The sequence below is a fragment of the Crocodylus siamensis genome, chromosome 3, assembly GCF_052110815.1.
Source record: "Crocodylus siamensis isolate JL-2025a chromosome 3, ASM5211081v1, whole genome shotgun sequence".
Lineage (NCBI taxonomy): Eukaryota > Metazoa > Chordata > Crocodylia > Crocodylidae > Crocodylus > Crocodylus siamensis.
In genome coordinates, this window is record NC_143397.1 from 146,535,508 (window position 1) to 146,562,940 (window position 27,433).

The 27,433-nt window shown below is 40.5% G+C and overlaps 1 long non-coding RNA gene across 1 annotated transcript in view; it reads left to right on the forward strand.

The window, feature by feature from the left end:
* LOC149868956 (uncharacterized) overlaps positions 1-27,433 on the forward strand; it is a 334,750-nt gene that overhangs the window by 16,081 nt on the left and 291,236 nt on the right. Inside the window, exon 2 of the long non-coding RNA XR_016441365.1 lies at positions 27,144-27,306. This is a non-coding gene — a long non-coding RNA (uncharacterized LOC149868956). The remainder of the gene's footprint in view (positions 1-27,143; positions 27,307-27,433) is intronic.

Here is a 27,433-nt window from a genome sequence, read left to right on the forward strand (position 1 = left end):
AGTAGTCAACAATAATGATGCACAGCCAACATTTTCTCATAGGTACTCCCATTTTAAGTGGGGTTTTCTCCAGGAATATGGAGAACTGGGGTGAACTTATTGTACAGCCCTTGTTAATAATGGGAGTTACATTTTTTGCTGTTCATACAACAGTAAACATTGTAAAGAAACTGCAATTGAGTCCCACCCAGTGCATCAGGCTTACACAATATAATCAAACATGCATATATACTGCAGTTCTGATTAGTTTCTGGTGGCTCGTAAATCATAAAATACAAGTTTCACTTGAGGCACTCACAAACTATTTAAACTATATTAGATGTATGTGCTATAGAGTCTGGAAAAAAAAGAAACGTGGTTTAGATGACTTCCTTTCAGGCAAAGTTTCCATTATACTGAGTTAGGGGCACTGTGCTGATGATTCTGTTCATGCAGTTAGTGGAAGCACATACTCTTTTCTAATTACAATCCTCTAGCTACCATTCATAAACACATACGTGATTTAACAGCTATATTGTATAAGGTTAAACTCTTGGCTTGGGAGCCTGAAATTATATGAGCTTTATTTGTGTGTATTTTTTAAGGCAATTTTATGGCTCACCAGGTGAATGCAATTGAGCAAATTTTTGCTGAGAACCTTGGGAGCTACAAAGTTAAACCCTTGGGTATGCAAGCAATGAAGAGCAGGCGCTCAGCTTTGATCCTGTGAAGACAGATGACCAGACCAGTGGCGTTTTAGTGACAGTTTCAATTAATAGAGAATGAAGGGGAGACTAGCTGAAGTTTAAAAATGTTGTTGTTGCTATTTTTTTATATGAAGAGCAGATACAAGAGTAGTTTTATTAACTGTAATTATAGTCAAGGTTTTTGATATTTTTGCAATGACTTTTCCATGGCTCTTAGGATTAACCCTTAGATACACCCTCAGTATTGCGCACACAGCCAGATACTGTGTATGTGTGTGAGACTTGTAAACTGAATATCTCCTCCTGGTGAATCTGACTGGATGAATTTATAATTTCTAGCAGCATGCTGACAAACTTGCTATACAAAACTTTTTAAATTAGAGGTATTATATTGGGTGGAAAGAAATGTTTGCCCTTTTGATCGTCTTTAATATTAGTTCTTGGTAATTGCTCCCATTTTAACTGTAAGTTTCCCTAAAAGTTGCAATAATAATATCAAAATCCTAAATGCATTAAGAAAAATATGCCTGAAGTTAAGCACCTTATCTAGGCATCTACATGAAATTATCTGCATACCTAAATTTGGCCTAGTACAAGTAACATTTTTAATTGTAAATAAAATATATATATTTTTTACATTTATAAATAAATACATTTTGTCAATATTTAAATTTACAAATTAAATATTTTTAATTTGTAAATATTTCTCACGCAAAATCGAAATGTACAGGTGACCCAAATACGGCACTGGTGGCTGGGGGGGTGGGTCGCAGCAGCGGTGGTGGCAGGAGCCTAGTGCCGGTGGTAGGAGTGCGGCAGTGGCAAGCACAGAGCTCCTGTGGAGCTCCTTTAAGTGCATTTAAGATGCGGGTTCAGCATTTGCGCATATTTTAAATCATGAATGCCAAACCCGCGAATAGTGAGGGTGTCCTGTACCTATTCCACCCGCAACAAATGCTTCTTAAACTAGTTCCTTGAAATCTCCCAGGCAGGAAATTCCATAGCCTCCTTTGGTAGCCTGTTCCAGTGTTTTCCCACTCACAAGTGGGAAGATTTTCATACTATCCAGTTTAATTCTTCTGTGTTGCTTATTTTGTCTATTCCGTAGAAGCAATATAAAGCATCCTTTTTCTGTGATAAACTTTTCAGGTTTCAGAGTTTATCTTAGACCTGCAATTGCTGATGTCAGTTATGTGTCAGAGGCACAAATGTATTTTCAAAGGCATTGTTTTCCATGGAAAACCATTGGAGAGCCAGCATCTTGCTTTTAGGTCCCAATGAGGGGATAATGTTAGCAGTGGATCAAAAAATGAAATATAAAATTACAGCTTAAATTACATACAATCGCAAACAGGCTTAAAATGGTATAACACTTTACTAGTAAAATAAGCCAGGGAGGAAAGATATTTAATATCTTATCATTAAACACAATGACACATGATCAAGACCAGCTCACTTTCTATGAAGTGTCTTTAAAATTTTAGTGTAAATAACATCTTAATCACTTAAGCATGATCAGTTGCAAGGCAACTTTTTATACACAGGAAAAAGGTGGGTTTTTTTACTTACTGACAAGCCTGCCTAATTTCACATGAGTTCTAATTAGTGTTGTCACAACTGTTTTGCCTTATTTGAAACCTGCTTGGTCAGTTCTAATTTTGGCTCCAACTTGAACGTTGAATGCTTTAGAACACAAACTTAAAAAAAAACAACCGAAGAAAAACAGTGATAGAAAAAGGGCATTGTCGGAGGCATGGTAAAAACTCAACAACAATAATATTTTGGTAAAATGGAAAAGAACATGGGAAGAAAAAAACAAATAGGAAGACACTGTGAAAAAAGCATGGAAGGAAGAGGGAGGTACAAAACTTTAAATTAAAAGTTGTTATGAAAGCCCAGAAATGGTGCAATTGACTGTCTAGCAACCTTTCCAAGTCATAGACTGGAACAACCTGACTCTGGTCTGATATGGGTCAGGGGCTTTGTCTGAGCAACTCCAGGGCCTGGTGGTAGGGAGCTGCACCAAAGCCACGCAGCTGAGACCTTTCTCCTGCACTGCTGCTGCTTCTCTTCTCCCCATTTTTAAGAGCAGGTTAGATAGCAGTCAAAAAGCCTGAGCCTGAATAGATTCAATCTTTGTAGGTTAGTCTAACTGTTTAGATTGAACCAATAAGCAAGATTCCGAGATTCTGGAAATGCAGCAACATGCCTGTAGTAGCCCAGGCTAGAAGCTCTACCACAATAGTATCCTGGGATGCTGGGGAACTGTGAGTTAACTTGAATCTGGAGGGGATCTGGGGCAGAAATTGAATAAATTGATCTAACCTTAAATCATATAAATGGGGGTCAAAATATGAGTGTTAAAATAACAAAAATAGCTAGACATGTAGGAATGCCAAGCTCTGGAGCCCATACCTTTGTACAATGTTGGGCATGTCTACATGTGCACAATTACTGCACAGTAACTTAGGTTACTGCAAAGTAACCAAAAATTAATGTGCAGTACAGGCATGTGTATATATGTGCACCCCGGTACTGCACAGTAACTATAGCAACTTATGCCAATGTGGGCATAAATTTGCTACCTGTATGATGCAAGTAGCATATTTATGCCTGAGTAGTTACTGTGAAGTAAGCCACATGTAGACACCTTACAGTGTAGTAACCCTGTGTGTGTGAACTGACTAGGGGCTAACTTTAGTCTCAAGCACAGCCTTACTGTGCTGTAATGCCTGCACATGTAGATGCTGGTGTAAAAACTGCTTATTGCACAGTAACTTACTGCACAGTTTTAATGCATTACCTGATTTTGAATTTAGAAACTGCATTTAAGATGTTATTTTTAATTTGACAGAGTCTGCAATTACCTATATGTTACACTTGCAAAATAGCCAATCACTTGTTTAGTGGACTGAGATGGTAGGGTCTGACTTTTAAGTTGACTTTAACCAGGCTCTACTTTCTTACGTCCACATATAAATACAAGAGTGTTGATTTGTGATGCAAAGGAGGGTATGCAAATATATTCTTACCTGATCTGAGACTACAGCAGGTTGTTAGAGGCCTGGTCTCTTTTCCACTTGCAAAATTGAATCTGCACTTTTTGCAAAATGTCAAGTAAAAGTAGGAGACGGTTTTAAAGAGCAGACCTTTAATATTTTGAATTTAAAAAACCCTTAATGTTTGTAACAGCATGACTACAAAGGGTCTCAGAATTAATTTCTACATTAAAAAACTGATTTAGTTTGGGGAACTGGGTCTGAACAATGGTCATATTTCAAAGATCGTTCAGTTTTGCTATGGACACAGTAGAGAATTCTTCCTTGCTGTTTGGAATATTTTGTGTTCTTCCCTTTACTTAGCCCAGAGAATTCCTTTGGAATATTGCACATATTGAGGTTATGTGATTTAGTTGTCAGAAGCAATTGACAAGGCTTTATGTGCAGCCATTGTATATTTTTTGACAAATGTCATTATTTAGATTAAAAACATGAATTTTCAAAGCAGTGCCTAAGGGATTAGGTTGTAATTCTCTTTTACAGTGATAGGAATGATGTGTTTTATGCCATGTCCTGTGTTCACAGTACACCCTGTGTCAGCTCTGAAGGTGAATGACAATAGGGTGTTTTCAGTTATCCAGCATGCACCTCAGGAGGCAGGTCTCATCTTTAAAATATAGCCTGTGTTTTCTCTTTCTTCATAATTTTAGTTTCTTTATAGCTGTTATTGCTTGTGAACTAAGGTTATAGGTACAACTGGTTTGAATTTATTTTTTATGGTAACTATTCACGTTAATGGAAAACACGGATCGATAGCTCTTTGTTGTTTCTGTGGGTACTGGTACAGAGCCTTTTTTAGTTGATGGAGCAATTTGTCCAGTTCGTTAATTTTTGTAACAAATGAAACTAGTATGCTAACTAGTTATGAATAGGGGGTCTACCTAAATAGTGGAGGGACTTATCAATTTTCTCAGGTTGATCTGTGGTCATTTTGTGGCAGCCCCACTCCTTGGCTCTGATTGGCAGAGAGGCCCCAGGGAGGAGGAGGAATGAGAGGCCAGCAGCCATCTTGTGCCAACCACCGTGCCAGCTAGTGCTTCCTCCCCAAGCAGCGAGGATTGCTGAGTCCTACTGGGGACCCAGCATTTTATTTTTATTGAATTTTTTTGTTGACTTTCCAGATTTTGTGGGCAATCCTGTATTTCACAGTTTCCACCAAATCCACAAATTAAGTAGGTCCCTAGTTATGAAACCTGTGAAAAGTCAGTGCTGGCCTTTGAAAGATAAGCAGCCTTCGGTCATCTGAATTGATCAGCAACAAGTCTGTGATGCCCTTAGGTGTCTGGGGACTCGCACATGCTGCACTAGCTGGATCAATATGCGTCTCTCTCATGCCAGTAGGTGTGCGTATCCTGTTGATCTCTGTTAATGGTAAGGATTGCAGTTATTCCTTGTGAATGAGGAATTCCCAGTAAGCATGGGTGACATGTTGATTAAGTTAGAAACAGTGAATCTGGCACTGACCTGATTAAAGTCCTCCTCATCCCGGTCACAAGATAAACCCTGGGGTTTCAAATAGAAATCCCTAGTTATGGATTTCTTTGTGGCAGAAAAACCACTTTATTTTTTTTCTTTATCCAAAAAAGAAGAGTAAAGACTAAGTGCTGGCATTTTTCCAGGGCTGCTGTGAGTTTACCAGGGGTTCCTCAAGTCTAAAAAAGTTGAATTCTAAGCCTATATGAAAGCTAGCTGTGCCTCTAGGATTTCTGCCAATAGAGCTTGCTGGAAGGGCTGGACAGCTATAGGTTAAATGCTGTGCCATTAGCTTTGGGTACAGCATTTAGAAAACTACTTACTTTATGTAGCAATAAGGACTACATATCAGATGGGCAAAGTAATGTGAATTCTGCCCTACCCCCATTCCTTTTAAAGCTAAGAAAGCAATATAAAAACAAATCCTACAGAGTTCTTATGAATTGTTTTCACTTCAGTATTGCTCTTTAACTATCATGTTTGGCAACCATATGTAATGTCTTTCAGCCAGCTATATTAACCATTCTCTTTGATGTAGGAGTCCCATGCAAGTCTGTCACCACTTTCAGACATCAGTGAGTTCTCTTGGTATGCCTTTGGCTTATTAGGAATGATGATTGCTACTGAATCCTTTCATTCTGTGTAAAACAGAGCTATTATAATGCAGGTGTTCTTGAGGCTATCTACTTGGATAGCCACAAGTGCAACATTAACAGCAGCCAAAAAACCTGACCCCAGGTTACCTGAATGTAGAAGAATAACTATGATGGTCCAGAGCAGTGTGGGGGTTCAGTCTGCCGCGGTCACTACCGCCTACCCCCTTTTGTCGGGATCGCTTACCAGACGCCCAGGAGTAGCTCGCTTATATTTGGACTCTCTGCATGCGCTCGCCTCACCTGCCACGACTTTGATGATAATCCTGAACGGTCCAGATGGTCTGGTGCATGTCATTCCAAAAGTGAGACTCCTTCACTCCTTGCAGATCCTGCGTTGCTGAGGGCTCCCCCACCCCTACACCCTCGCCCGTTCCACTGGGACGTGGCCACCTATCTAGGCTGGCCACGTGATAAGGTATCACTCGGATTAGTCCCAAGAAAAAAAAGGAAAGCAAAAGGGTCAACACAAACTAGTTCGGCCAGAGATTCTTCAGGGCTTGGGGACTGCTTTAATCCTCAGTGGACGTCCTCCGCTTTTTCCCTGTATCCCGCGGGGTTGGGACCCCCTTTTCCAAATTCCAAGGAGTTCTTCAGCCCTCCCAGGGCTCCTCAGGACCACTTGGTCCTTTACTGAAGAAGCCGTGATCTGCCCCTTTATTACAGTCTATACGGTAGCCGTGTCTACCGAGTTCCAGCCGCGCCCGGCGATCTCACCCAGGCTGTGGCTTCGCTAGGCGGGTTGCCCGGGTTCACAAACCCCGCAGGGTCTTACCCTTGCTCCAGAAGGTCCAGCCGCGTTTCAGGATGGTGCGCATCCACGCGAGTATGCTCTCGCCGGTGTCCGCTTCCCTGCTGGACTCTTCCGGTTTCGCCCCACTTCCTGACGCTGGCATCTCTTTTATGCCGGCCCTCGCCGTCCGGGCCCCTTCTCCTTCCGTGCACCTGGAAGAGGTGTGTTCTTGCCCCGCACTCTGGGTCTGAGTGCAGATTCTTAAGGCAATTGCGCCGGGGCGGGGAGTCTTGGAGCCCGCCGGCTCCTCCTCTCCCTCACAAGCAGAAAGAACCAGAAGAAAATCCTGGGACTACTTTTTAATCCCTATTCACCTTGGAAGTCAAAGGTGTTCTGTACATGAACTCTTTCACTATCATGAAGAAACCTAGTAAATAGTGGTGCCTGATGAGATGGGAGTTTTGCATCCCAGATCTGTCATTGGCTTCCAATGGATTTGTAAGCTACTTAATTTTTCTTTTTCTTTTTTTCATTTTCTTCGTGTACAAAACAAGAATGATTATGTAACTCCTTGCAAAAATGTTGTGTTTGTGAGCACCCACACTTCAGCACCCTCATGCCCTAGTTAGCCCCCATCATCATCTACACGTGTTTTAGCACAGTTACTTACTCCACTGTAAGTATGGCGGAGTTAGCTTACTGTGCCCTAACACTGGTGCACATGTAGCTGTTGATGCTTTACTACGGAAGTAATTAGTCTACTCCGCATTAAAGCGCATGTGTAGATGCACCCATTAGGTTTTCTTATATCATGTAAGTTTTAAAATTTTGCATGAGAGATTCTGCCTCATATTGTAGCTTTTCAGCCTAATCAGAATATCTTGTGTTACCCCCACACATTTCTGGCATATCAGAGCACTATGTGCTGCAGTTTCCAGGTACTGATTTCAGACGCTTAATCAGAGAAAGCAAATACAAACTGCACTGAACCTGAGACTCTTTAAATAAGTGAGATGTGAAATCATCTAAACTATGAAGGCATCTCTTCCATTTCTCCAACAGACGGGTGAAATGCTCCTATAAAGAGAGGATTTTCCCACCCCCAAAGACAGGTGGAAGTTAATGATAAAAAAGTAAATGATAAAGCTATATGCATGATCACTGCGTATATGGCCTCCATACCACTTGTAATGTACTGTTATATTGTACACATTGCAAAATGTACTTCTTAACAGACACCAATTTAGTACGTATAGCTACTGAAATGTAATAACTACTGTCTTCAGAAGCAGACATTCTTTGTACTTATCTGTTGTAAATTCTGATGTAGAATGTCAGTGTTAACAGAGGTGCTGAAAAGCTCTTGCGCAGACAAATAAAAGGTTGTCCAGGTGTGTGTAGTTTTTAGTGCAAATCGGAGTTTGTTTATTATAAGATTACATCCTTCAAAGCAGCTGTTCACAGTACCTTGTTGTACTAGTTGCACAAGATTTTTTAAAGCAAATCAGGTGACCATGCCATTTGTCGCTAGAATTCCTAGTTCAGCCAGGAGCCTTGTATCTCTGCAGCCAAGCTCCTTGTTCTTTAAGAAGAATTATTCTCTCTCTCTCATTTGCCTATGGGATTAGATATACATCTAGATCCTCTCAACTGAGTGTTTTTCTAAATTTTGTTTCAATTTCTGTTTTCTTTTTAAACGGGGAAGAATAGTGGTGAGGGGGGCAGGGAAGTTTATTATCCGGTAGGCTTTATAGTACATGTTTATCTATAATCATTCTTACACACCCCTACATCTCTCTCCTTTTATTACCAGCCCTCCATGAGATGTAGAGATTAGCACTAGTCATGCGGAAGTGTTTAAAAATTCAAGCCGTGACAATAGGAAGTGTCAGACAGTAATGGAATAAGTACTGCAAAATTACAAAGACAGCAGCTATTCATTAATAAATTAGAACCTTGTGGATTTTTTTTAACTGAAGGTTCTAACTTGCAAATGATACTGTTCTGAAAGTAACTTTATCATTTTCCTTTTACCCATTCCCCACCACGGAAAAAAAATCCCCTTCTAATGACAGACTTGAGTCATGCACTAATACTTTTTCTATTCAGAAGCACATTTAATACATGGAATTAGAGGTGCGCTAGCTTACAAGTGACAGGTGCAGAATTGTGAGGTGTAACTATGGTCATTGTGCTTTAACAACAGACCAGAAAGCCAGATGAAATGCGTATTGCAAGTCCTGGCATTGTGATGCTATGGCATTTCTCTCATTCACTTCTTCCTGAATTCGAGAACATCTTTTGTCAGCTAGCACTAATTACACCATCTAAACAGCCCAGCCAAAGACACCATGTAGTGGGGTGATGCTCAGACTGTTACAGGGATCTATAGGGCACAGTTTCCTTTGTAGCTTTTATTTTATGATCATCATGAGCATGTGTACCAGAGTGTACAGGCATAAGGTACTTTAATATAATTAACATTGCCCAGAATTCCCTAACACCAGGTATGTGACTCAGAGCACTTGGCTGAGCATGAACCCTGCCTCCCCTTCTTCTTAATCTTTCTGTTGTGTTCAGAGTCCCACCCCAGATCTCAGCACTCATGTTTTCAATTTAAAACTGTTCAAGCCTGCTGAAATGAAGGGCCACCCAGTGTTTTGGATGAGCAGCTGCATTAGTAGGCCTCTTATGGTCACAGCAGTGCGTGTTCTCACTTATCTGCATTAAACATGGGTGGCCGCAGATCCTTTGGGCTAATGCAATTTCTCACTGTCTGGAGGTGGCAACTATTGTCTCTTATTCCAGCTTTGCTTTTTTTGAAATAGTTTTGTTTTGCTTCCTCATTCTCCTGAGTTGCACACATTTGGTTAATGGTCTTGAAACAGCACATGGAATAAAACCTTTAGAATCTGCAGTTCTGCTACAGAGGGACTAGCTTAATGAGAAACATTTCTGCGAAAGCTCTTGGTCCCTTCTTATTTCCAAGTTCTCTCTTCTATCTTTTTCCTTCCCAATTTGCAGGAGGGGTATGCAGGTTCCTCTGGCATTAGTGTATTTTCTGATCAGCAAGCTGAAGGCTAGTGTACCTGTTTTCCAGCATAGAGATGCAATTTCTGATTACTTTTTATGCACTGGTTTTATTAACCTGACCTTTGTTTCATGTAAACTGTAATTAAAAAATATGAAGAACTTGACTTATAGCACACACTTCTGGGTTTATTGTTGAATCTGTCTTAGCAGCCTATGTGGTACTACTTGATTTTCAAGGGAGACTCAGAGTCTTTCAAAGGGGCAAATAGAGTCTTTGAATGAAGAACCTTTCTGCAAGTGTTATGCCAGTGTAGAGCACAGCCTGGAAATGTGAAGAGTAAGTTCAGCTTTCAGCCTGTTTTAACAAAGTCAGCAAATCCAAGTCCCGGTACTGTAGTTTCAGTAGGGCACTTGGATTTCTTTCTCTGCTTTGCAAGGAGTGTATGGAGAAGAGGGTATTACTGGACATTACTAGAAGAACTGTTGGAGTAGATAGCAAAATATTTTGTGGATGGAAGTGGTTTAACAGATACAGACAAAAGTAGATCCTAGATGTAGCAAGAGTTAATAGTTCCAAAGAACTGAAGTAGTGTGGAATAAAGCAGATGCCCATTTATTACACTTTTGTGCCAGAGTTGTACTCTCCAGTTTTGACATTTTCCTCCATATTTTGAACATGCTTTCTTGGCTCTCTTAAGTCAGCATGGATCCTGCATTGCATATGTGTACTTTTCTCCACGTTTGTGCTGAAGCCATATTGTGCCCTCATGTCTCCTATTAACTTCAGTGGGAATACTGCATCCATGTAAGGCTAGCACTACAAAGAATTTTGTGCTATAAAGGACTCTGCCACATGGTGCAGGCCATGTGTCAGGATTTTGTATACATTAAAAGAGATGACGTCCTCACTCCTTTTCACCAATGCTCTCTCTCTCTTCCATTTCTTTGATGTGGTGGAATTATGAACATTCATTAGCAGGCATGGAAATAAAATAGGCTGTAACATGAAATGCCCTTTAAGGAAAATGTGCTTCTCTCTAACTGCTCAGCATTGTCATTTCTCATGGATCTTTCCTTACTCTCTCAATGTTTGTTTCTTTTAAAACTTATGGAATCCTGTGATTAGCATGGATCTCAGCTTCCATTTTTAAAGAAGTTACTTAATCTTCTCTAAAAGATAAGTAGGCCAGTTAGTCTTACCTCGATCCTGGGTAAACTTTTTGAGAGAATTATCCTGGCACATGTCCACGAGGGGCCAGCAGGGGAGATTATGCTTAGGGGCAACCAACATGCATTCATTAGAGGCAGGTCCTGTCAGACCAACCTGGTGGCCTTCTACGACCAGGTCACCAAATCCTTAGATGCAGGGGTAGCAGTGGACATAGTCTTTCTGGACTTTCGGAAGGCCTTCGACACTGTCTCTCACCCCATTCTCATTAAAAAACTGGGGGACTGTTGTGTCGACACCTACACAGTCAAATGGGTTGCTAACTGGCTGGAGGGCCGCACCCAGAGAGTGGTGGTGGATGGGTCATTGTCGACCTGGAGGGATGTGGGCAGTGGGGTCCCCCAGGGCTCGGTCCTCGGCCTGCACTGTTCAACATCTTCATCAGTGACTTGGACGAGGGGGTAAAAAGCATCCTGTTCTCGGGGTGCAGCCCTCCAGCCAGTTTTAAAAGAAACAAATATTGAGAGAGTAAGGAAAGATCCATGAGAAATGACAATGCTGAGCAGTTAGAGAGAAGCACATTTTCCTTAAAGGGCATTTCATGTTACAGCCTATTTTATTTCCATGCCTGCTAACGAATGTTCATAATTCTGCCACATCAGATAAATGAAAGAGAGAGCATTGGTGGGAATGTGGGCACACTAGAAGGGAGGAATAGGCTGCAATTGGACCTAGATAGGTTACAGGGGTGGGCGGATGAGAATAGGATGGGATTCAACACTGACAAGTGCAAGGTGCTGCACCTGGGGAAGAAGAACCAGCACCCTACCTACAGGCTGGAGAACTCCCTTCTCATCAGTACAGAGGCAGAAAAGGATCTTGGAGTCGTTACTGATGCCAAGATGAACATGGGCCGCCAGTGTGGGGATGCAGTCAGGAAGGCCAACCACACCTTGTCATGCATCCACAGATGCATCTCAAGCAGATCCAAAGAGGTGATCCTCCCCCTCTATGCGGCACTGGTCAGGCCACAGCTGGAGTACTGCGTCCAGTTCTGGGTGCCACACTTCAGGAGGGATGTAGACAACATGGAGAGGGTCCAGAGGAGGGCCACTTGCATGATCCAGGGGCAGCAGGGCAGGCCTTACAAGGAGAGGCTACGGGACCTGAACCTGTTCAGCCTCCGGAAGAGAAGGCTGAGGGGGGATCTAGTGGCCTGTTACAAACTAGTCAGAGGGGACCAGCAGACACTGGGGGAGTCACTGTTCCCCCGAGCAGTACCAGGAGTGACTAGACATAACAGTCACAAGCTGGTAGAGGGTAGATTCAGATTAGACATCAGGAGGCGCTACTTCACGGTCAGGGCAGCTAGGATCTGGAACCAGCTTCCAAGCGAAGTGGTGCAGGCTTCTACCCTGGGGGTCTTTAAGAGGAGGCAAGATGAACACCTTGCTAGGGTAGTTTGACCCCAGTACTCTTTTGTGCCGTGGCAGGGGGGTGGACTTCATGATCTGCTCAGGTCCCTTCTGACCCTACTAACTATGAAACTATGAATCCTAGCTGTTATTTTGAGGGGAGAAAAGCTTGCCAATATGACCCCAGGGTGTCACTGAGTTTCAGGCAAGAGAGAGAACAAGTAAAAAGATGACAGTTTTTTTAACAAAATTCCATGATTCTTGAGCAAATTTCATAATTTTTCCATTTCTAGAACTGGCAGTACTGACCAGTGATAGCCAAAGAAGTGGTTTCTAAAATCTTAGTTGAATGGTTCTGAGAGTTTATTGTGACTCTTGAGCTGATTAACTTCAGAAGAGTCTTCCTCTTCACTGCTTTTACATTGCCAGGAATCTACTTTTCACAGTCCAGGATTCATCTGCCGGATGACAAGGCCTTGTATAGAGACAGATGTTTGTCTTTACCCATAAATTTTAAAGTGAGGACTCTTCCTCGTGTCTTTCTACTGGGTTGAAAATGATGCCAACTGGTAAGTCTTGATGTGCAGGCAATATATTTAAATGTCTTTTGGCAAAAATATGGATGGACTCAAACCCTACCAGTCAATACTAGGAACAATGTAATATAGTCATTCCTTTTTTTTTTTTAAGTTGGATTACTGTTTCCTCCCTTCTCCTGTGATGTTTTGTTCTTTATTCTCCTTTCTTTCTTGCTGCCTTCACACATGATCACTCTGATGTTGCTGCTACTTAATGTGCTTCCCTGTACAGAAGACTGAAAGCGATACTATTGGGATGGTTGAGACTAGAAAGAGAGTCTCTTCCTCCCGTGCAGCTCGGCTATCCCTGCCATGGCTTCAGAGAACAACCCTACCAACAGTAGTATTGAAACTGTCAGGCTTTATCTGTTTCAGTCATCTATGATCAAGAAACTGTAGGCACAGTAGTAGCAGAGGCTCTGGCCACTAGCTCCTCAAGTACAGTTTACTCATGATGGAATTTCAGAATTGCAGAGGAGCTGAAATAGGTGAAGACTGGCAAGTATGGGAACCATGTAGAATATAAACCTCTGCTACTAAACTATTGTCTTGCCATTGACTGATTCAGGTGAATAGCGTTTAAGTTGTGTCACATCATACACGACTGTATCCTGAGATGCATCACACCATGAAGCACTACAAAGGTAAAAGAAGAAAAATCAATCACTTTTCCTGTTGTAGGTAAAAAAAAAAAAAAAAAAAAAAAAAAAAAAAAGAAAAAAAACAGACCATTTTAGAATGCCCATCTTTCTGACGCAATGAAGCACAGCTTCTGATGTTTTGTATTATTTTATTATTTTATCATTTTAGTAAACTCATGTCTTCACAGTCAAGTTGCTTCCAGTGGGTGATCTAATGAATCAATCAATACAGTTCATCCCAATAAAACTCTCCTTTCCCCAGGGTGGTTTGGAGATGAGTTCTCATTTTAAAACAATGTAATACTCTTCCTTTTGATACTATTGCCCTTACTTCCACTCTGCTGGGTAGTTCATTACAGATGCAACGTAACCTGACAGTTTGTTGGCTGTGGACGAATAACATGATTTTCAAGCCAATTCAGGTGATACAGGGTGAATTGGACAGGGCTCCATAATAGTGTTCCCCTTCCCCTAAGGTATGAAAAGTCACCTCATGAACACACCCCCATGCTTAACTTATTTTGGAGCCATTTTTAAAGCTGTTTTTGCTTTCCTATGAATACAGTACTGCACTAGCAAAAATTTTGAACCATAATAGGTTGAGTGCATTGGTTTATTTTAGGGAAAAGAGTGCTATTTCTAAAAGGTCTGTGTGGTTTGTTTTTTTTTCCCCAAAGTGGGAAAGTTTCTATGGGGCTTTGGCACAATCTTTTCTACAGCTTGGGAAAGCACTACACACCCACCCTCACACCTAATATCTGAAAGTTTACAAAGCACCATATTTCATGTTATAATGTTTTAATTCCTGGTGGGGTTCAGCCAGTAATCTCAGACTTCTTTTTCCTTTCTTTTATAATTGAACCATATTCTTCTCCCTTTTTAGTAGTGGCAGCCTGAATTAATTGTAAATTATTATTATTCACCCATAACTAGCAGTTAAGGGAGGGAAAGGCCATCACATGTCTTTTGTACAGTAGCATTTGCTAAACTGCTAGCTTAAGTTTCATTTAGGAATGCTTAAAGGAAGTTGAGAGAGGTAACACATTAGCAGCAGATGATAGTATCATTTGAGATACTTTATTGCCTTTGTATAAAGTGTTGGTCATCAGACCATGTTACTCTATTCAATGCATGGAGTTTGTGCAGTTAAGATTCTGCTTTTCAGAGATGTTATACTCTTTTTCAGAGAGAGATGTTTGCTAGTTGCATAGCTGAGGATGCTGCTCTGCTCCAGATGCTTATCAGCAGTAGACATTACATTCGGTTCCTTACATGTTAAGTAAAAAAAAAAGTTCATAAATGTATTCCACGTAATTACACTACCTGAAATTACTATTTAAGAAAAAAATTCAGGGAATTGATAATCTTTTTACTGAGGTATACAAAAACTTGCAAAAACAAGCAACTTTTGGACAAACTGTCATGTGCAAAACTTGATAAGCCCAGCAACTCTTTTCCCCCATCCTTGTGTTCCCCTGGGAGCTGTCGCATAGGGTCTAGCTGCATTTCCTCTTCACCTTCTCAGCAGCACTCTCTTCCTTGTGTCTACATGTAGAGCAAAGGACTGAATGTTGCTGCATCAGGATTCTCAGCGCTCTTGTGTTGCAGAGACAGGGGACTGGGGACAAGGGCTATGTACAGAGATTCAAAAAGCTGGAGGCAGAATTGATCTAAATTACGCAGTTTTCTGTAAGTGGCGTAGTTTAGATCAGTAGCAAACAGAACACACATTGCCTTCAGTGGGTCAAATCTTAGAATGGGTTCTGCCATTTTTATACCACTTTGTGGACTGAACTTCGGTACTGTATATGAGTATAGACTGGTGTCTGATCACTTATACCAGTAAAAGTATAATGTTTATACCTGGCCAAGGCTGTACACAGGAAATGGTTGAACCATAGGAAGTGGATTTTGTGCTGTTTAAGAAATAATTATATGTGGGACCCCACATTTGCTGAAAATCTAAAACATGGAATTTAATTTACACTATTCAGTTCATTTAATGAAAATAGAAATAAAAATACAATGCGAGAATAGCCACTGAATTTACATATTTATCCAAAAGTTTTGGAGCATTTTGCTTCCAAAGTTTAGGATTAAAAATGGTCATTTTATAGAAGTGGGGTTGCTCTCATAGTGAGTATACTTCAGTGCTGTTTTTATTAGGCTTTGGAAACAGGTCAGGAATTAAAGCTCTCCGCTTTGTGATTCTCAGTAAAACTGTTTAAGAAATGGCTTTGGACAGAAGCTGTTAAAGGGGATCACCGTGTTCTGCTCAACTATATACAGTGGTTTGTGCTCTCTTTCATTTGTGTGTGTGTGTGTGTGTGTGTGCATACATACATACACATTCTTAATAACACTTCACTTCCATCACCGATTCCCTTGGAAAAATTGCCTCTCATTTCTCTAGGAAGAACTGGTTATTTGTTGGGGGAGTGAGGAGAGATGGAAAACATTTGAGAAGTGCCCTGCAGTTATAGCTATAGGGGTCTATGGTAATGGGAACTCTTTCTGTGCTCTCTTAACTTCAGCGCTATTGTTTCTCATACCTCTGCTAAAAAACTATGCAATTCCTACACTGACTGTGTAGTTGTATTACCATGGAAACCTGCATGCAACAAACCTGATTCACACATCACGCCTGGCTAAGTACAGACAGAGGTTACATGCTGGCATTTGCCCCATCTTGCCCTCTTGTATTTTACAAGGACTCCTAAGATGGGTGTAAGGACAAATGAATGGCAAGTTGTAGGAAAGAGAAGGGGTTGGGGAGGGGGACAGATTTGGGGGAGAAAATGGCCTGTTAAGCAGTTGAAAGAAAACGGTATGATTTGAGTATGTCATAAAAGGAAAAGCTGCTGCTGTATTTGTCTGGAACGTCTATGAATGTCACTTAGTGGATCCTAGAATAATCTGAGAAATGAGTATAACAGATATGGGCTGTGTTAGCTGGCTTTCATTATTTTTCAGTAAGTTCATTTAAGGAACTTTGAGTGAATAAACTCATAAATAAGGCACAACTCTAAATGTTAGATATGTAAGCTCTTTGCTATGGAAAATAAACCTCTCTGATGTTTTCTTCTGATATTTTATTAGGGATATTTTTAAACAGAGCAATATGCCTAAGGCTTTTTATTTATTGATTTATTTATTTTCAGTTTACCTTGGCTGTGCAAGAGATTGTGCTGTTCTCATTCCACCCTTTCTCTTTGTCTCCTTCTCTTGCTGGATTTCCTCTTCCCAAGTATTTATCTGTACAGAGGAAAATGGAATCAGAGGGGAGATTTTTTTTTCTCCCTCCCAGAACACATTTTTATTCCTTTCTTTGGAAGAAGCAACTTCTTCCAGCTCACCTCAAGCCCCTTATTTATTAGACCTGTGCGTGGTCCGTAAGCAACTTTCCAACAGTGTGGTCTGCCTTTAGCCATCCTAAAACATTAATTTTCAGGCATGCTGTGTTGGCTGGACACCTTTGCAATGTATACAGTTATTCACTTATTGTGAGCAGGTAACAGTGAGGGAACTTGCCCTCTCTTTCAACACACCCCCACCCACACCCCTCCCTTTCACTGTGTGACATATTCTTTTGTATGATGCTTTTGGAATAAAAGAGAAGAATCATGTAGAACAGCTATAGAGATGACTGGTTTGTTTTTTGTGCATGCTACTAATTTTGTTTTGTTGCGATAGGTATGTGTAGCTAAAGGGCTAGAAATCCAAATAAGAGTTGAAAGGACTAGTAATAGCCAAATAAGTGCATTTTGTTTCACTCTCTTAGGCTAGGGACAGACATTACACATAAACCGGTTTAAGTGATGAGAAACTGGTTTAAACCTGTAACAGAACAGATGTTCAGTACATATAAACCAGTTTGAAAATAGCTGAAACCAGTTTAAGATAAACCTGGTTGAATGTAGTATCAGACTTAACTGATTTGGCTCAAAATGGTTTATGCAATGTCTGCCCCAGACGCCTTGCCGGTTTAAGCTAAACCAGACTCCCCCAGCATCCCAGCATGCTCTCTGGGCTGGGTGTGGCCCTGCTTCACAGCAGGGCAGGCCACTCCCCTCTGCTTCCTGCTCAGAGCTCCAGCAGAAACTTGCAGACACAGCAGGGTCTGCTGGCTTCCCTGTGCCCCCCTACCACTTGATGTTTAAGCAGGGATCCCTTCCTTCTCCCTCCCACAGCACAGACTGTAGCCAGCATGTGGTATGCTGGCTAATGCTGTGTAAACCAGATGGGACAGTGTCCACTTAAAGCTTTTTGGGGGTGATCAACAGCTCAGATGGTAATGGCCTTGAATTCCTTCCTTTGGAAAAACCTGGTTAAGAAGAACTTGTACTGAGCGAGGCTTCGTTTTCTGATGAGGTGTTAAATGCTAATAAATGTTCTGTTATCAAGGTTGGGGGGAAGGGGGAGACTGCTCCCTAATCATAGTGTCTTGCCAGGGTCTGGCCACACACCCCTCAGCTCAGCTCTGTCCAAGCGAAGGAAGGGCTGCTGTAGCACTCCCCAATTTCTAGCCTGAGCCACTGTGGGCGTGTGCCTGCGTTTCTGGGATGTCTGTTTGGTTAAAAAACTGATTTAGCCTAGCTAGGTGATACTAACTGGCAAAAATTAAATCAATTCAGGCTCAGGCTTTTTGAATGCCTGTCCCTAGCCTTATTCTGTTGCTTGTGCTCAATCTCATTATCTTCCTTTTGATTTTTGAGGTTAGTCAATAAAGGGACTTATGCTACAGCCTAAAACCCAAGGTAGGTGGGGCAGTATGTACTAGCAAATACCCTATCAGGTATCTGCCCAGCTTCATGTTTCAACGGCCTATGGGAGCCATGGCTAATATGTCACAATCTCAAAATAGTTAAAAATTTGAGCAGCTTCTTAGTAAGTTGGTATTTATATAATGCAGTGTATGTAGAATTATATAATCCAAATGGACATTTTAAGATTCATTTCATTTTGTTTAACTGTTTTGAAACATGGTAACTGGACCTGTGTTTAAGAAATACGGGAGAAATTCATTTTTGTCATGCATATTGAGTTATTTTCTTAAAATTTGCTTTGGAAATTTAATGCTTGTGAGAAAGGCCAGAGACTGAAACCCTCAATCCAGAGAAGAGTGGACTCCTACTGCTGCCCCACACTGTAAGTTTAGTCATGAGTACCCAGCTTTTGGGTGGCCACGTGAAGGATAAAAGTGGCTGAAATAAGCTAACGTGGGAAAACTCTTGGCATGCTGTTGCTTGCATTGTACCTCTTCTATGAAGCATGTCGGCAAACTCTTAGCCAACATAAAATGCCCATCTGTTGTATTTCTATCACCTCCATCTTGTGAGTTAGCATTGGTAACATCAGGGTTTGATAACAATTTTACAAGAACCCTTATTCATGAAGATATGCCTCTATGGACCGCAATTATATTATTGTCATGTGATTTTATTCAGCAGGGTGAAGCCTCTGAGTTATGATTCTGTGTGGGCCCACTGAATACATTTTAATTGTACTGTATAATAATGTTACACTTACAAGCTCATTGCCAAGTAGGTATGAGAAATTATTATTTGTATCTTGTTGTGGTGGTGCCTAGGAAGAGTCCCCATCATTTTTCCTTGTGATTAGTGTCCTCTTAATTAATTAAAAAGAATCCCCCAAGTTTCCCTTGAGGGCCTTGTCTTCCTTTTGTTTTGTTTCTGGATTTTTCCCCTCTAATATACATCTATTTTTGTGTACAGAGCTGGAAAAGCACAGGTTAACAGAGATTTCAGGGTCTTTATCTAAAGGTGAGAGTGACAGCATTCACTTTTTAAATATGTTCTTTTAAAGTGAAAGGCTATTTTATTTCCTAGTCTTTTGTTATACCTTTAAAATGCCACTGCCAATGGAACTGGGCAAAGAGGTATGTGAAGCCTTTGGAAATGTAAAGAGAAAGCTCTGTTATCCTTGAAAAAAAAAAAGAAAGATTTTCTAACCTTCTTTTTTAGGAAGGTAAAATAGCTTTGAAAATATAAGCCAACAGAAATCAGTTAAATTTAATTATTAAGGTAAAAAGAAAGAAGCATCTGGACTCCTATGCAATATACTATTGGGGCATACAAGGTGACCCAGCCATACATGTTTTCTGTGCAAAATGAATCAACTAAATTTGAGATCGACTGCAAAGAATCCTTTCACCAGCCCTCCCCAGAATCATTAGGTCAATCCTGACCATAAAAGCCTAATTATAGTGAACAAAAATAGTTTGTCATAATACAAATAATGATATTATTGCCAAACTCAAGTCAGTAGTATTGGTTTAAAAAATTAAGACATTTTCACAGGAGCATTTCATTCCAGGATAGCTGAGACTGGAACAGTGGGGGCCAACCTTTGGACAGGTATATTACAAATTGAGCCCCCTTTCCTTCCCCAAGTGCCAATCCTCTGCCCCATCTGCTGCTTTGCTTTATGCTCTCTGCCCTGTGCTTCCTGCCCAATCTTCTGCTCAGCTGTTTCCTCCCTGCCCTATCTGCCACTATGCTGCCTGCCCCTTCCCTGATCTGTCATATGTCACACATAGAGACTATATGTGCCACTTGAGGCATGCATGCTGCTAGGACATGATGAGATTTGGAATAAAATTGGGAGCTGACAACATTGTAAAATTCATCTCATAGAGGTGTGCAAATTTAATTAAATTTAAACCTGTTTGCAAATGCTAATGCTGGTTCAAATGGCTGTTGTCTTTAGAACAGACATTTGACCCTGGTAGTTGCACGCACCTGGTTGAACCTGAGTACATGGTCATATGAACATAAGCAACTAGTGTCCATCTGAGTGATGCTAACTTCTAAAATGGCCCAAGAAATAACCTGTGGTCCAGATGTGGCCACTTCCTTGGAATCAAGGAAGCAAAATAGCCTTCCTTTGTGGGCACATTTTCCTAATAAGCTGGGTGTGCCAGAGTCCTTATAAAAGGTACAAAGGAAGAGAAAGGCCAGCTGTTTCCAAGTATGTAAGGAAACTATTCCCTGAGGTAAGATAAGTAGCATGCAAAATTTTAAGAATTAGCATGCTTTTGAATGGTGACAGGGAGTGTTGAATATTGGGCTTGGAATCCAGAGCTAGTTTCAACATGAACTCTGGAGCAATAACTACCAGTCCACAATGAACTTTCCAGCTGCCTCATCCTTTTGCATTGTTCTCAAGCCTGATTTTTTTGTACCTTTTTGTTACTGTTTTAAACTAATCATTGATATTTTTTGTATTAATTGAAAATAGATGTCTGAAAACACAAAACTTTCCACAGTAAGCTGAAGAAAGAGCAAAATAAAATTTGATGTTAAATAACTGCAATTGTTATGTGGGAGTATTGTGGTGATGTCTAATTTTGGTTGAAGGTATAGGTTTAAAGTAAGCCATTCTGACTAGTTGTGCAGGATGCAGCTTTTTTGCTTTGAAAAAAGGATTTGTTCACAGAGAGACAAGCAAATGTAAAGGAAGAAGCTGAGGTTTAAGAGAGAAGGGTCATCATTAATGTCCTTGTGGTTTGGGTAAATTGAAAGTCAGGAAGGTTGGGTGGTTTTAGGCTGAGAAAACCGCAAGCATTCAGATTTGGTTTAAGTTCAGTTTCTCTATATTTGCTTCTCAGTCTGAAAGCAGAAATCTAAATGTTGTGGTGTTAAAAAAGCAGAACCTCTACACATTGTGAGATGTCATTTATGGGATTCTGTATGAGGGCCAAAGAGCCAGAAAACCACATCTCTTTTCTGCAGAGGAAAACAGTACCACAAAACATCAAGCAAACAAGGAACATTATTTCCTGTTTTGAATAAGGTGATACCAACAAGTAGTTTCAGCCCAAAATTTTAACTAATTTAAAATAGCTATTATTTTTTTTAACTGTCCACTAAAAACTTAACTACTTCTCAAAAAAGACAAAATACAGTTTCAGTTATTTTAACTTCTTGATGTTTCTCATGTGAGCTGTGATTTCCTACATGTATTTTCTATAGACAAAATACCACTTACTATAAACAGTGTTAGCATTATCATTCTAACTTGTAATTAAGGAAACACAATGCATATATATTGCACTGTTTGTGCTTAGGATCTTCTAAGCTACAGTTTGACAGATTTAAGCTGAGCTTTTTTCAATGGGAACATTTTGAAAATTAATCCATTAGACAGGTTTTAAACACTGGTTTACATTTTGATCCTACTGAAGTAAATGGGACTAAGATTGGACACTCAGCTCTTCAGTGTAACTATAGGGTGCTGACAGATGTTCAAGTCCCTGCTCTAACTCATGGCACTTAACATAAAGTGCTATGAGTTAAAGCGCCCTCTCCCCCACCCTGACTTGGGCAGGGGGGGATTAAGCCTACCAAACTCAGCCTAGCAAGTTGAGGAGCTGCTCTTCTCCCCAGCCAAAGATGCTCCCCTCCCTTCCCCTCCCCAGCCCCCTCCCCCCCAGCTCTGGGGCTGTCAGCAGGGAGAGAGGGGCAAGCTAGCAGCTGCACGCTGCTACTTTCACAATCTGCCAGATTGCCTGAACTCTGATACACTGCCCCTACCCTTTAGCTCAGGCGGGGAAGCCAGCGGCTTATGAAAGGGGCAAGTGAGCTCGCTGCTGCTTGAGGGGCAAGCCAGCTCACTGCTTCTGGCTTGCCCTTCACCGCTCGTTCCTTGATGCCAGTCCTGAGGGTGGGGCTGGGCTCCAGAAGTCCAGCCCAAATTGTGTGAAAAATTAACCTTAGGGAACACAAATTTCCTAAAGTGCTCTAAAACAGAGCATCTTGATCTGATACCTCCTTTATGCTATTGGCCATTTTAAAAGCACTCTGCAGCCATGCACGTGTATCATGGCATGGCTGTAGAGCACTTTCAGGGGCCTGACCACAGAAAAAATGTAACTTCTGTCTGCACCCATAAAGTAGCTTGAAAAAATAATTAGACACAGTATACACCCAAGTTTTAGATCATATTATAATTTCTATGTCATAACACAGAAGATGCAACCTGGGATAACGGTTGAACATAAATTATTAGTGAATTTCTACTTTGTATGGGTAAACTGTGATATAGCTGTCAAGGACTAAACAGGGACTTTCTAGGCTAGGTACTGACAACCAAAAAGCCTGAGGCAGAATCGATTTTAGTTATGTGTAGGGACCCACCAAATTCACTGTGGGAGTGAGGTACATAGTGGCTCCTTTTATTTTGCAGATTCCCCCATGTTCCCCTCTGCCCCACCTGGCCCACTGCTCACTTCTGATCAGAGGGGAGGTGAAAACCATGGTTTAAAATTTGGTGGTGTTTTTGCCTCCTGGCCAGTCAGCAACAAGACAGTGTGGCTGCGAGGGCCCCTTGACCAATCTGCAATGAGCGGCAAAAATGGTACCATATTTAAACTGTGGTTTATGCCTCCCTGACGATCAGGAGCAAGCCGTGAGTGGTGGGACCCCTTTGCCAATCATGGGGGAGGAGCGGGGAGGGAGCACACAGGGAATCTTAAGATTAAAGGAGCTGTCATGCACCCCACCATGAATTTGGTAGGTCCCTAGTCGTGGTTTTCTGTAAGCAATGTAGCTTAGATTGGTAGTGAACAGAACACACTTTCGTCCTTTGTGGGAGGAGGGCAAATCTTAGACCGGGTTCTACAGTTTTGAAACCCATCTATGCATGCCAAACTTCTGTTCTGTGCACGGGTATAGACTGGTTTCCAATCACTTACACTGGTAAAAGTATAATATCTGTACCTGGCCCTAAAGGAGGTTGGTATGACTTGTAGGACAGTGGTACCTACAGGGCCCAACTGAAACTAGGTCCCTAGTTTAATAGGCATTGTTCATATCCATTATATGACATGATCCTGGTCTAGAGAAACTTACATTATAAGTAAAGTGATGGGTGAAATAGAGAAAGATCTAATGATGATGATGATAACAATTAAACCTATTTTTGTTTTTCAAAAAATTGATAAAGCTTTAATGGTGAAGTTTTCATTTTGGGTGTTTATAGAAGACTGATTTTTAAGTTGGCAGTAGAGTGAAATAACTCAGGAGCCTTGAAATATTCCTACATACTTTTCTAAAGGGCGATAATCCAGCATTCTATAACAAAAGAATTGTGCTCAGTCATGGACTAGAAAAATCCAACTTTATTTTCACATACAACACTGAAATCTTTATTTATCATCACTATGAGCCAGTATTTTCTAAACAGACTCCTAAATTGCTGCCTACAGTATAACATTTATGTGCACAAAATGGGTAGTGGCATATTTAGGACTGAATTTAGATCTGGTGTAAGAGAGTACAGTTTCTTTGAAGTCAAACAATTTGCACATGCTTGCACCCTGTTTGAATTTGATCTTTTAGTTTTTCAAAAGACATAAGTTTCTGGAGATACTTAGGTGCCTGTCTTGGAAATTTTGGTCTCCATTCACATCCTCCTTTTCCACTCCGGACACTGCTTTGATAAAATTTTCACCCACTTGACCTTCAGCGAAACTGCCTTTTTAAAACCTGACTTGCTCAGTTACTTATTGAAGCCACACATTCTCCATATAAGTAGTAACAAAGCCATAGGAAAATAATGATTTCAAATCCATCCAACTCCAAAAGATGAAAGACCAATAAAGAAACAATCAGGCTGTCTTGTTTTTCTTGTTTTATTGTGAGAATATTCATAGCGCTGGAATATTCTTACTAGAGACCACATTTACAGTTGTTAAATGCCTCAGCTTTGCTTCAGTGCTTAACCAGTTGTAAAAGACATTTTATTACCTTATACATTCTTCCATCATAAGCCTTATCACTTAAGTAAATCATTTTTGTATTAGTTTATAGATGATTTGGAAAAAAAAACCCTTTCTTTTTTAATCTGTTTTGATTAATAGCCAGGTACCTATATAAACCAGTACTTTCAGAACAAGCAGCAACTTGTACAGTAGGATTTTTTCCCAATGAATAATGTAATATAATATGAATAATATGGTATACCACAAAATAGCAGCTTTTTGTTGCATGTTTAAAAGCTATCTGCCAGCGGGCATGGCCTTTAATGAATCTAGATGTGGGACGGATGTTCCTTGCAGTCGACTATCAATTTTACTCTGAAAAAAGCGATGCTTTTTGTCTTTACCTTTTTATCTACTTGTTTAGTGCTTTTACTTATCTTCTTAAAATCTTTTAAAGTTAAGCACTTGCTGAAGTGATTAATTTAATTGAAATATAGGTTCACATACTTGAAGATGAGCAGGTAAATACTTTGCTGAATCAGGGATCTCAGTTATCTTAACATACAGACATCTGCAACTTTCCAAGCTGAGTGTAACCTGTGATTTAAAATGAACAACAAAAAATCATATAATTGTTGAACATTCAGTATAGTCTCCTAAACTGTCCAGTCCCAGATTATCATTAATATTAGGCTAGTCAAAGAACTTTTATTATTTTATATAGATATAGGGGTTTTCTGCTGACCGCCACTGTATCTAAACAGTGAAATATTTGCTTAGGAAGTAATCAGGAAAGGGACAATGTAGAAGAAAAAATAGTGCTTATAAAACAACTTTTGACCATAACATACACCTTATAAACTGTATAAGATTGTAGTTTGCTCAATCTAGTCTCATTATAAATGCACAGCTGGATATTTAAAAGAACCAAAAGCCAAAATGTTAATGTTAATATTTTTATTCAACAATTTATGCAGTTTTCCTGCACTTGTTTGGTTTTCATTCAAATCAGACAGAAACAAATACTGGTTTTACATTCTTGTGAATGTAAAATTATTTTAAAATACCAAAAAACAAAACTGGTTTTGAAAACACAGAACTGTGGTGTTTCTGAAACACAGTATGTTCCCCAGGACTCACAGCTGCTAAGTGCAACTGACATTATCTAGTTCATCACCAGGGATCCTGGTTTTCTCTGATTAAAAAAAATCCCAATTTTTTTGATGTAACCCCCCCCCAAATCCATAGTTTTCCATGATTAAAATGAAGCACCTGTCTCTATGTATGTATGTGTGTGTATATATACACATTTCATTTTAATCATGGGAAAATGTGGATTTTGGGTTATATTTTTAGGTAAAAAATTGGGATTTTTTAATCAGAGAAAACCAGAATACCTGTCATCACTGTGACAGACGCTGCTGGGACTCCCAGGGTCTGCTGCTTTATAGTAGCACCCCCATATAGACTCCCTCAGGCTAGAAAGCCTAGGGCTTTTTTGTAGGTGCCTGTGATTTTGGAAGCTCTGGAGTCCCTGGTTCAGACCAGTCCAAGGGGCAAGTTGGTCCTGGAGCCACAAATCTAGACGTCAAGGCCCTGTTCCATGGCAGACAACCTGGGAAGTGGTGGAGTTTCCAGCTGTTTTAGTCGGCTTGCTGCAGAGCGGGGGACTTCGATCCAAGAATGGAGGGTCTCTGGGCCTTCAAATTTCTGATACTGTAGCAGCCAGCCTGGGTGCTCTTATATGACCAACTACAGCAGAGCCATGGACCAAAAGAAGGAATGCAGCTCCAGGAACCCCAAACTCAAGAAGCATTGTGGTTCCTAGCAGCCCATTACATATCCAGGCAGGGTTCCTCAAGAGCTGCTTTTACAGACATCTGGATCAGAAAGCACCTGAAATTTTGACTCAAATCTGGATTTTCCCAGTTACCAAACTAACCACAGACTGAACTTTCCCAAAGGTTGTACCTAGATCAAGACTGCTGGCAAGGGCCTATCTTTAAAGTATCTTGCTGTTAGCTTGTGAAATTGAGCTGTGTGTAATGAGGCTGTAAATGCTTATCGTCTGTAAAGGCACAATCTATGCTTATATGTAAAACAAATAGCACCTTTTTTAAGCCAATGTGTAAATTAAAGATATCGTCTGAGTGTTTATTAACTGTGCATGTTAGTAGGAGGGAATTGAGTTTCAAGTGTTACATACAGAGTGTTTGCACCAGGCAGTGGTGCATACCTATTTTTGGTCCCTGAATAAGCAAGCAAATAGAATGAGGGGAAGAACATTAGCTGTTTGTGAAAACCATTCGCATCTTTAAATAATTACTAATGATAATTCCCATGCATGTAGCAGCAATGACGTATATCAGTATTACTAATATGCCACCCCATCTGTTTTCTGCTTTTGGATGGGATATCTTCTATAAATAGATAAAGGCTAAAAATAAAAACAATTTGAAGCACATGCAATGTTTTTTCAGTAGAATACTGTGCAATAGCCTAATCTTAGGAAATGTATTGCATTTCTGATTAGAAAGGAATCAAGTTCTGTTCCCACGGTATATGATGTCATCGGGATCTGTTAGGAGTGCACACAGTCTTTTTATTTATTATGCTCTGCATCCAGTACCCCTTCAGTCTTAGCTTCATCACATGTAGAGGTGACTCATCTTCAGTACCTTCTACTGTGCCATGCTGGGTGACCACAGGGCAGAAAAATTGCTCTCCGTTCCCTGTAGTTAAAGCGCTTGCTCCTTCAGATAAACCATATTTCCAGTTATAAAACAGTCATTTTCTGTCTGTTAACTTCTCCCCTTGGGATAAGTGGCCTTCTAATCAGTTAGAAAAGTGCCACCTGATGCTGCTTTAGATGAAATTGAGGCATTTACTGCTGTTTGAGACTTGAAGTAGGGCACAGACTCCAGTGGAGCAGAAGGTATGATTTTAGGGGTGTTAAATGATCGTGTTTTAATTTTTTATAGGTAATGTCTTCATTCTGCTATCAAACATCATTAAGGGCAATGGTAACATCATCGGTCTCAGCAGCAGCATTAGATTAACACAGTGATTGGCAACCTACAAATGCCAGGCACTTGGAAGCAGCATACCACATCTTCAGTTTACATCTTTTCCATACTCTGCTCTGTAAGTACGGTGTGTCACTATTGTGTCTGCCGGTTGGAGTTTCCAAAATGCTTAATTAATTATTATGCATTACAGTAGTCTGCTTTACATGTTTAAATGATTTAGCAAGCCTATTAAGCATATAGGA